This window comes from Belonocnema kinseyi, chromosome 6 (genome assembly GCF_010883055.1).
Source record: "Belonocnema kinseyi isolate 2016_QV_RU_SX_M_011 chromosome 6, B_treatae_v1, whole genome shotgun sequence".
In the NCBI taxonomy this organism is placed as follows: domain Eukaryota; kingdom Metazoa; phylum Arthropoda; class Insecta; order Hymenoptera; family Cynipidae; genus Belonocnema; species Belonocnema kinseyi.
The window spans coordinates 108,808,413-108,820,181 of NC_046662.1; positions in this window are offsets into that span (position 1 = coordinate 108,808,413).

An 11,769-nucleotide genomic window follows, 5' to 3' on the forward strand; every position below is an offset into this window, starting at 1 on the left:
ACTATATACACCTGAAAAACATAACCTCATGCATGAAATGAAGAATCACGCGAAACATTAAATACGCCAATTTCTTCCATTTCTTTCAAATGGAGATCGAGATATAAATAGAAGACCGGCGAAGTCTTCCGAAGCCTTCAGATCGGCGATCATCGTACAGCAGGAACCGAAGTCGAATCGTGCATTTTCGGCTTACCCACGAAGTCACAGTGGTTTTGCGGCTCCCAAACGGTAGGTATGGTGGGGGTAAATTTTAGGCTTGATCTGGCAGCTCTGCTTTAGGTGTGCTCAGTCTCGCGAGCCGCGCGCCATTAGACTGCCAACGAGGCATTTAAGGAAGAAGCATTTAAGGAAGAAGCATTAAAAGTAAAAATGCTGGGGGTTCTCCAGGCTCTGGACACTAGTATAGGAAACCGCGGTCACTTATATTTCTGATACTGTTTTGCGGGCTGGTTAGATGGCTCTGTCGGTTGTCAAAAATTCGAGTGAAAAAACGTCATTTTACTATTCGTGAAACCCATTGGGGATTATTCTTTAGGTGCAAAAAACTAACAAAAAGTTTGACTGGCAGCTCCTGAGTGGTGCCAAAGTTGACTGGCATGCTGTCAAACATGTCATTCCCAATGGCTTTCAAGAATACTAAAATGACGTTTTTTCACTCGAATTTTTGAAATATTTGACAGCCTGCCAGTCAACTTTGGCACCACTCAGTAACTGCCAGTCAAACTTCTTGTTAGTTGTTTGCACCTAAAAAATCATCCCCAATGGGTTTCAAGAGTACTAAAATGAAGGTTCTCATTGTCATGCTGTCATTTTTTTATATGTTTAACAGCCTGCCAGTCAAGTTTGGCAAAACTCAGGAGCTGCTAGTCAACATTTTTGTTAGTTCTTTGCATCTAAAAAATCATCCCCAATGGGTTTTAAGAGTACTAAAATTATGTTTTTTCACTCGAATTTTTGACAGCATGCCAATCAACTTTGGCACCACTTAGGAGCTGCCAGTAAAATTTTTGGTTAGTGCTCAGCATTCAAACAATCATTCCCAATGGGTTTCATGAGTAATAAAATGACGTTTTTTCACTCGAATTTTTGAAATTTTTGACAGCCTGCCAGTTAACTTTTGCACCACTCAGGAGCTCAGTCAAACTTCGTGTTAGTTTTTAGCATCCAAACAATCATTCCCCGTGGATTTCAAGAGTACTAAAATGACGTTTTTTCACTCGAATTTTTGACCAGTTTAACGATAAATTGTTGCAAAATGCACCAATAGCTGTTCGCCAGTCAACGAATTTCGGACTGTTGACTATGAAAGCACAAGAATCTGAAATTGAAGTGAGTACTAAAATGACCTCCATGGAAGTGTCGCGAGCTCCCGGACATTTTGAAGACTAATAATATCATATAGGGTCCTAAATAGGATCCTACGTCCTCTTTCATCTTTTCTGTGCTTTTTCCAAAAATTTAATTTTTTTATTTCCAATCTTATCTTTTACGATTTAAAGAAAATTTAATCGGCATATTGAAAAATGATTAGTAATAAATTAATAGATCTTTTTAGGCGAACAACTTTTGTCTGTTAATTTTAGTTCATACCTTGTGTCGTTTTTTTCAAAAAAATTCTAATATTTTTATTTTGAATGTTATTTTTTACGACTAAAGCAAAAACTACGTGTCCTATCAAAAATTATAGCTCTTTTTTGGATGAACAAGTTTTGTCTCGTTTTTTTTGTAGCTTGTGTCGAAAAGCGATTCATTATACATTTGTAGTTCTTTCTAGGGCTCGCAATTTGAGTTTTTAAATTTTTTTCGTATCTTGCATAGTTTGACCAAAAAATAGAATTTTTAGATTTTTCATTATTTTTGGTACGATCAAATTTGGAATGTTCAACTTTTCGACCAAATTAAAAAAGTCGTTATCATAATCTTGCAGGGCTTTTAAAGGACAACGTTTTTTTTCTCTTGAATTTTTTTTGTATCATGCGTTGCTTGGCTTAAAAAGTTCATTTTAGTTTCTTTTTTTGGATTTTGAAATGCTATAACTCTGGTAATTTTTTATTTCTTGCAAAAAAGTCATTAGGATAAATTGTTCAAATTTTTGAATAGTATGAATAACCGTACAGAGAATTTTTGAAATTTTAAAAAAGTGGTCTTCAAAATATTCAAAATGTGCCCACCTTTTGAATTTATATCCAAAATGTCTAGCTAACGAACTTGACCTTTAGTTTAGGAGACTAAACGAGTGTACCATAGGTTATGTGAATAATGTTAAAAGTGTATGAAAGATTACTCTCAAGCATTAAAAAGATTAAAAACAAAAATGTCATTATCAATAATCGGAAAAAATATTCTTCTATGCAAAGAAAGGTTCTGTGAATTAAAGAAATATATTCACTAGCTTTCATTCGGAAACAAGTTTATTTGATGGAAGCGTCTTCAAGTAGGGTAGAGTGGGATTAAAAGTGCCACGGGGAAAAACTGCCACATATTATAAAATGTGGAACTTTAATGTATATATATATATTTGTTTATGCAAAAGCCAAGGAAATGCCTCATTTAATTTAGGAGCAGTGTTATGAAAAATAAACTTTGGCCACTTGAAACCCCGCCCTACAAATTATTACTTTTTGTGTTATCGTATGTGGCACTTTTTCCCCCTGGCACTTTTAACCCCACTTTGCCCTGCCGAAAAAATCGGTTAAATCGAAATTTCATAGAAGTAGACCCTTTTCCACCTCCGTTTGTACCAAAAAATCAACCTATTTGTACTGAAATTTCAGTACCTGTAGCCACGGTATTATTTGATTCAAAGACATTTCTTTCGTTCAAAGCAATAATTCTTTGTTTGAATACAGATCTTTCTTTAATTGGACATGATTTCCTTGATTTGAAAGTATATCTTGATTGAATAAAGAAAATTATGTTAAACGAACTGTATCTTTAATTCAAGACAAATATTTTTCTGATATTTTCATAAATATTTACAGTTGAAATTAAATGCAATTTTGTTCAACTTTATTAATATTTATTTGTTTAATTATTGCTCATGACGTGATATTGTTATTTGGTATTTTAAGATGGGTATTTATCGAACTCGATTTCTAAAACAAAAACAACGTAGCACTATTTCATTTACAACTTTTTACTGTAACTTAGATTTACAGAAATTCTTTATTTTTAAATTATACAGTCTATTTAAAACATTTTGAAATTAAATCGATATGACTTAGAAAATATGACAACTTCAAGTCGGTTGTGTTTAAAATTGTGCAATTTTAAAGGTTTGGTTTCAAATGTCTTGACGTTACAAACATTATATTTATTTATAATCTTTATTGTAAGAATATTTCATGAAAGATATCTAATTATCTCTCCAAATCACTAATTGAGTTTCATTATTTTTAAAAATCATTTTCCAGTTTTATATTTTATTGCTTTTTCGGGTAAGTTGAGAAGTTTACATTATCCAGAAAAAAATTACAATAAGATTTTTAAGATAAATATATTATATACATATTTATAACTTAAGAATACATCGAAATATTTCCATTCTATTCGCAATATCGTCTTAAAGAACTTCAAAAAATAGTTAATCTTGGGGATTTAATTATTTAATGACAATGCACATTCCTAATCACTCCGGTGATTCAATAAGATCTAGAGCAAAATAAATATTACATACGAGGCCATTACAAAAATTTGTAACTTCTCTAGGGGGGGGGGGGGGACACCACGAGGTTCACTCCAATGTTAAATATACGCAGAATTTCATGAAACGTATAGATTCATAAAGTCTCAGAAAATTATTTTTGGTGCCTGTTTTTAAAAATCTTAAAAATCAGTTGTATCTGGATGGTCTGAAAGATCTAAATTCTAAAATCTGAAATTCTATCGAAGAGCCTCGAACTTAATGGAAGGAAAGTGTCCTGGAAATTTCTACTCAATATCTTCTGTTAGCTTTAGTAAATTTCCCGAGTATCCCATTCTTTGAATTGAAGGATTAAACCTAGAGGCGTGAGAAAAGCAGGTATATATCTGGGACGAGAGGGCGGAGCACTTCTGACACTCCTATTAGATCCCATCGTTTTTGTTCCCAGATAACAATCGTGCGACGCACGTCACCCGCATTGTGTGGTTCTCATACACTGCGTGCGAGATAGTGTCCATTTCGCCATCATGAAATGGTGGTCACGTAGCTGCGTGCGTTATGATTCGCATTTCGCGATAACGTATGACTTCACAAAATGTAAGCAAAGTGCAACGCATGTGTGAAGGCCATGTGACGAGTGGGTCACGTGACCAGATTCCTAACTTACCAACATCTTTTCTGTTTCCCAACTTATTTTCAAACGAAACGCCACATCGAGTTGAAAATTTGAGAAACTAAATAAGGTGCACTAATAAACATGTGTCTTGTCCTAAATTTTTAGAATTATGAAAAAAAATTTGTTGTAAACAAATTTTTTTTGCTTTTTTCATAATTATAAGAATTTATGACCAGACACATGCTTATTAGTGCTTCTTATTTTGTTTCTCAAATTTTCAACTCGACGTGGCGCTTAGTTTGAAAAGAAGTTGGGAAACAGAAAATGTGTCGGTAAGGTAGGAATCTGGCCACGTGACCTACTCTCACATGGCCTTAATTAATAATAAAAAAATAATTATAATAATATATTATTGATTTTTTTAAATTTAAAAAGGTTCAATTTCCAAAGAAATATGACATTGATAAGAAAGATATCTTTCTTGAGATAAAAAAAATAATTAAATAAATTATTTAATTAATTAATAATTTAAAAAATAATAATGATAATATATTATTGACTTTTTAAATTTATAAAGGTTACATTTCCAACAAATATGAAATTGTTATCAAAGATCTCTTTCTTGCGGTGTCCAAAAGGGAATCACATTCCTGCAGAAATAATAAAATGTTTGCCGTGAAAGTAATCAAATCGCATTTCATTGTTACAATTAAAAGATCAAAATGAAAATTAATTTCCGTAATATTATTAATTTATATTTTAATTTTTAAATATAAATAGTACATCTGAAGCTTTATTATTATATAATAATTAGTTATTATTATATTATAATATTATATTATGTAATACACACATAATTACAAAGAAGATTTATGTATATATGACTAGAGTTATTACTTTTTGAAATAAAAATTACCAATAGCATTTACGAATTTGAATGCAGCGCGCGCTTAGCAGAATGAATAGGTAGTCAAATGACGGAAGATCGGAGGCTGATTTGACCAACGAAGTTAACCGTCGAGTTGCATAAGTTTTCAAATTTAGAGTGTTGACATATTTCGATCCGGCAGCAGCCCTCGAGTTTTCTTTCGGGTTTATAAATAATCATTGAATACGTGCTGGTGCTATTTGGTCTGTTTTCGTCATCAGTGTAACTTGCGCATGGTAAGTACCTAAACTTTTAACTGACTCTTTCTAAACATCCTTTTTTCTTTGTGCACTTTTTCTGATTACTAACCCCAATTCCTAACCTCAGGCCTCGAACAGAGGACCTATATTGAACTTTACTTTTTAAGCATTTTGGCAGTGTACTAACCTAATATTTAAAATTAAAAAAAAATGAACTTGATTTATTTAAAATCTTTTTTTTTTCTACAAATTATCAAGATTCCTATTTATTTATGGTAATTAAGCTTCACAATACGTCTTTTCCTTACTCCCCTATTCCTCTTTTTTTTCGTTTTTCCACCTATGCAAATTGAATTCACAGAACCCAATAAGAAAATATAACTAATAATTTCTGGTTAAAAGTTTTTTAATTTATCTGAGAAGTCTACTATTTAAGTTTTGCTTAAGAATTCATCTTTTTTAGTTAAAATTTTTATTATTTCGTTCAAAAGTGAATTATTTTGTTGAAAATTTAACAATTTTTTGAAAAAGTCATACTTCTTGGTTCAAAAATTATACAATATAATTTTTTTTTACCTGCTTGAGAAACAAATTTTTTTTAGTTGAAAATTTAACAATTTTGTTAAATATTCATATTTTTGGTTTAAAAGCTCATCTCTTTCTAAAGAAATTTTATCTTTTTTGTTTAAAAATACAACTATCTGTTTAAACATTAATCTTTCTCGGTTGAAAATTAAATTTTTGTTAAAAACTGAACGTTTTTGTAAACAATTCATATTTTCGACTCGAAAATTCAACAGTTCGGTAGAGAGTGGAACTATTTGGCTGCAAATTTATGTACTTTATTGAAAATTCACCTTTTTTGGTAGAAAATTCTCTTTAAATATCAACTAATACATTTTTCGGGGAAAATTAATCATTTTCAGTTAAAAGTTCAACTGCTTTCTTAAAAGTTAATTTTTTTGCTTAAAAATTCATAATTTTAGTTAAAAATTTATTTATTTTTTTGGTTAAAAATTAAATTTTTTAAAATGAAAATGACTTATTTGTATTGAAAATTTAACTGATTGGTTAAAAATGCACTTTTTTGTTCAATATTGGTTTGCGGTTGATTTTGAACTAATCCATCCAGATTATTACATTTTCCAAAATAGGTTTTTCAATTTTCACTAATCAAAGGAGAATTTAAATTCAATAATTTTTTCTAAAAATGTTCAGTGTTTTATTTTCAGGTATTATATTAATTTTAATAACATACGTTCTATTATACATACCTATATTTTTCTACAAATAATCCCTGATGGGGAAGCCTAAATTGGCTTTGAAAAATGTTGGTCCCCGAGTAGTATAAAAAAGACGGAGAAAGAATAAGAGAAGAGTGACAAATTGGTTTTTGGTTGACTCTTTCCTTTTTCTCCCTCTTTTGTCTTTGTTAAGAAAATGTATCTAATAAGCGGGAAAGGAAGAAGTTTTGTAAATCTGATTTTTGATTTATGAATTCTTTCATACTCTGATTTTAATGCATTTATTGATTCATATGAAAGCAGATTTCATTTCGTGTCTTAAATAAAAAATATTTATCTTCTCGGGTTGATAAAATTTATGTATTTTGTTAAAAATTCGCCATTTTTAGTAGAAAAACTATTTTTTTTAGTTAAAAATGCAACTATTTGGTCGAAAATTAATCTGTTTTAGTTGAGGATTAAGTATTTTGTTGAAAACTCGTATTTGTTGGTTAGATATAAATTTTTTTAAAAATTAAATTCTGTTTTCTCTAAATGTCAACTATCACATTTTTCGTAGAAAATTCATCTTTTTAGGTTGAAAATTGAACTTCTTGGTTCAAAGTTAAACTATTTTCTTAAAAGTAAATTTTTCTGGTTGTAGATTCATAATTTTAGTTGAAGTTTTGTTTTTTCAATGTTCCAGAATAATTCTTTTTTAATGAAAATTTAACTGTTTTTTTTTAATTTTTAATTAAATTCTTTTTTGCTTAAATGGCAACTATCACATTTTTCATTTAAAATTCATCTTTTAAGGTTGAAAATTCACTTTCTACTTTCTTAAAAATTAATTTTTTGGTTTAACGATTCATAATTTTAGTTGAAATTTCATTTTTTTTTTTTGTTAAAGATTAATTCTTTTAAACTGAAAATTAAATTGTTTTGTTGAAAATTTAACTTTTTTGCAGAAAATACCTCTTTTTGTTTTGAAAATTCAACAATTTCTAGCAAATTTCGTTTTTTTTATTGAAAATTTTACTACTCCATTTTTGGTAAATTTTTTTTGGTAAATTTTTTGGTAAATTTTTTCATTTAGCAAAATATACTATTAAAGTAAAAATGGTTAGAAACAACAAAATATAAACAAAAAATTAATCGAATAAAATGTGGACTATCATCACATCTATTGTTTAGACTATTTAGTTAAAAACTTATGTATTTTATTGAATTAAATTTTAAGAATGTGGCTCAAAAACTCTTTTTTAGAGGGCAAGGATCTCCCCGTTTCCTTCCAAATCCGAAAATAGAGATTCCATCATTTTTTTTTATTTGAACAGGTGCCGGTTTTCACTTGATTGTTCCTGTGTAAAATGCATGGGAAAAATTACTTTTTTGAGGTTTTGGAATAATTTTTTAGGGTTTGGAAAAATGTGACGGGAAGGTATAGAGGCTTGTAGAGATTTATCCAACGAAGAATTGCATGTACATATCAGACATATGGGTTTGACACCCTTAACACACCCCCACGAGTCCCTGAAAACTACCCGTAAAACCAAAAATGTCAATTCTTCATGAAATCGATCTTTTGAACATTTTATTCTCGTCTTTCTTTGCTTAAAATTATTTATATTGGTCTAGTGGAATATTTAGCAACATTGGTTAATTAAATTTTAATTCTTTAAACAAATGGAATTTGTTTCAACAATTTTTTTCTCGAAAATTTGTTTTTTTTGTCCTAAAAATTATTACCATTGGTCTAGTGGAATATTTATTAACATTGGTTCAATTATTTTTAATTATTTAAGCAAATGCAATTTGTTCAAATAATTTTTTTTTCAAAATTTTTTTTTTAATTTTAACTTATTACTATTTCTTTAGTGGAGTGTTTATTAACATTGGTTAATTAATTTGTAATGGTTTAAACAAATCCCATTTGTTTAAATAATTTTTCCGAAAATTTTGATTTTATAATCAAAATTTTAATCACAATTTTTATTGCATTTGGTTAAAGAGCATAGGAAAGAGTTTCCAGACAGAAAAAGTAATGAAGGTAAGATGTAAATATAAAATTAATTAATATACAACCTTAATTATTAGTTAAAAATAAATAATAATTTATTGTTTTAACAATTGGAAAATATTTAAAAATAAATTGATGTCACCTAATGATAATAAACTGTCAGTTCGACGAATTTTTTAAGAAAAAAAAAACATTTTTCAGACAAATGGAATTGGTTACATAATGAAAAAATAATTAACCAATGTTGTAAAATAATTCACTAGACCAACAGTAATAATTTTTATAAAAAAAGAAATGCTAAAAAAAATATTTAAACTAATGCAATTTGTTTTAAAAATTAAACAATAATCAAACAATGTTCAATAATTGAAAGTTAATAAACCAATTTTAATAAATATTCTACTAGACCAATAGTAATAATTATTTAGAAAAAACGAATTTAAAAAAAAATTGTTTGAACAAATTACATTTGTTTAAATAATTATAAATTTATTAACCAATGTTGATAAATATTACGCTAGACCAATATAAAGAATTTTTAGTAAAAAAAGACGAGAATAAAATGCTCAAAAGGTCGATTTCATGAAGAATTGACACTTTTGATTTTAAGGGTAGTTTTCAGGGACTCGTAGGGCTGTGGTGGAAGTGTCAAACCGATATATCTGATACATGAAATTCTTCGTTGGATAATTCTCTACAAGTCTCTGAAGTTTCCCGTCACGTTTTCCCAAACCCTAAAAATTATTCCAAAAACTCACAAAAGTGATTTTTCCCATGCATTTTCGATGGGCAACTTCAAGTCAAAACCGGCATCTGTTAAAATCAGCCCCATGCATCACCCCCACTTTTCTGTTTTCTTACGATTCGGAGTGGAATTGTCGGTTAAATTAATCCAACAGATAGCGCCACAAAAAGTAGGTCTGTCTTTTTTATTGAATTGCATTAAGAAAAAATGTATCTTTGACCATATTTAGTGGAATATAACAACTTACATATTTATAAACAATTTATATAAAAAATTTCCCCATGTTGGCAGTTTCACTTGGAAAAAGTCGGGTTTTCAATCGTAATAGATTATAAATGACTCATAACACTGCATGCTGAGATTCACTCAATACAAAATCTTTTGACAATAACCTACCACTTGGCCATCAGAGAAAATTTAAATTTGATAAAACCTCAAGTTTAAATATTTTGTCACAAGAATTGTTAATAACAGTGGTCATTGTTAACTTTTCTAATATTTTTGTGACTAGCAGTTATTCGTCCAATAACTTAAAACATTTCAAGTGCAAAAAAAAATTTCTATGCGAAAGGGCCAACATTTTAAATTTGTTCATCTAATTTGTTTGCAAAAATTTAAATTGTTATATTTTATCAAATATTATTAAATATTTATTATTTTAAGGAATACCTGAAGTCGTTCTAGCCATTGAAGGAAATTATAATTTGAAAAATCTCAAATTCTAATATTTGGCCAGAAAAATTGTTTATCGCAGTGGTTATTATAAACTTTTAAATTATTTTCGTTATTAAATGTCATTTATACATTAATGGGAAGTACTTTTAGCAACAAACAATTTTTTCACCGATAATAAGACTTTGTTCATACTTTGACTGAAAAAATTATTAATAAGAAAATAGAGGAGACAATATTTCGGAGAGGAAAGATCTATAGAATTTAATGATCTTTAATTTAAAAAAGAAAAATTCAAAATCGCAGGAAAATTGAAGGCTCTGGACATTTTTGAATGAAAAAAGTGCATTTTCTCCAACTGTGCGTCACGTTTGTTTATACATTTTAATAGCTTATAGTCTGTTTATTTTAGAAATGAGATTTGCAATAATATAATTAACTATATAATTCAAAATCTCCCTTAAATTTAAATTTTTAAATAAAATTATTAGGGGCTGAATGCAGCGAGTAAAAAGCTATCAAGATTAAGCAACAAATAAATTATTAAACTTTATAAATGTATATATGATGTTTGGCTCAATTTAAATAAATATATACATTATATTAAATAATAATAAATCCATTTTCTTATTATCATTCGTGTCATTGACTTTTTACCAAATGATTCCTTCAAACATTTTAATTACAATTATCACAACTTTTTTCAAATATTTCCTTCGAAATTTGAAATTGTTAAGATTTTAAAAGTACAAAGATTCTTTACTTTGCAACTTAAGTTGTAGTCTTGAATATTTTAATTATTATATTTATATGGGATATAAGTAATATAGTTTTAATTAATTATTCTTATCATGTATATGTTTTAAATATTTTTGTCATTGATGTCTTAAATATTATTAATTTTTCATTAGCTACATTAAGAATTTCAGCAATAAATAATTTTTTTAACTAGAACAAATAATAAAATCAATAATATCAGCAAAATATAAATCACAACAATATAAAGATCGAACTGCTTTCAAAATGTATCTCAAAATTAAATTTTATTCATAATAAACTACATATTTTTATGACTTTTTCTCTTTTTAATAATTAGTAATAGTTACTCTTATTTTTTCATCTATTTTTTCTTGTTTATTTGCAAACAGCATCAAGTTTTTAATTATTTTTGCTTTTTCTTAATGCAATTCAATGTAAAAGACAGACCTACTCCTTGTGGCACCATCTGTTGGATTAGTTTGAATGACATTTCTCCTCCGGATCATAAGAAAACTACTACTACGTCTACAATCCTAAAAACAAAGCTTTTCTTCCTATCTTACAATTCTTTAAAAACAATAAGCTACTGATTTAACCTTTTATATAATCATGCAAACAGGAGCTCTATTCGCCATTTTTCGTTCCGTTCAGTTTCACATTCCTGTTATTTTCAAATTTAAATCACAATTCGCGCCTTTCATCTTGATAGACAACGCCATCTCCATTGTGCTTCCACCTACCTCGCATACGATAACCACTCTTTTTTCCAATCCATTTCGTTTTCCTAACCAAAAACGTTAGACCATGACACAATATTATATCTCGAAGATACACTACAAGTCCTAAAACTATTACTAGTTAGTGATAAATTCGGTGATTTTGGAAATTTTTGGTTCTTTTTGCTCCATTTCAACAACAAATTGATGTGCTTGATGTGTTCCTTGCTTCCCAACTTTGGCA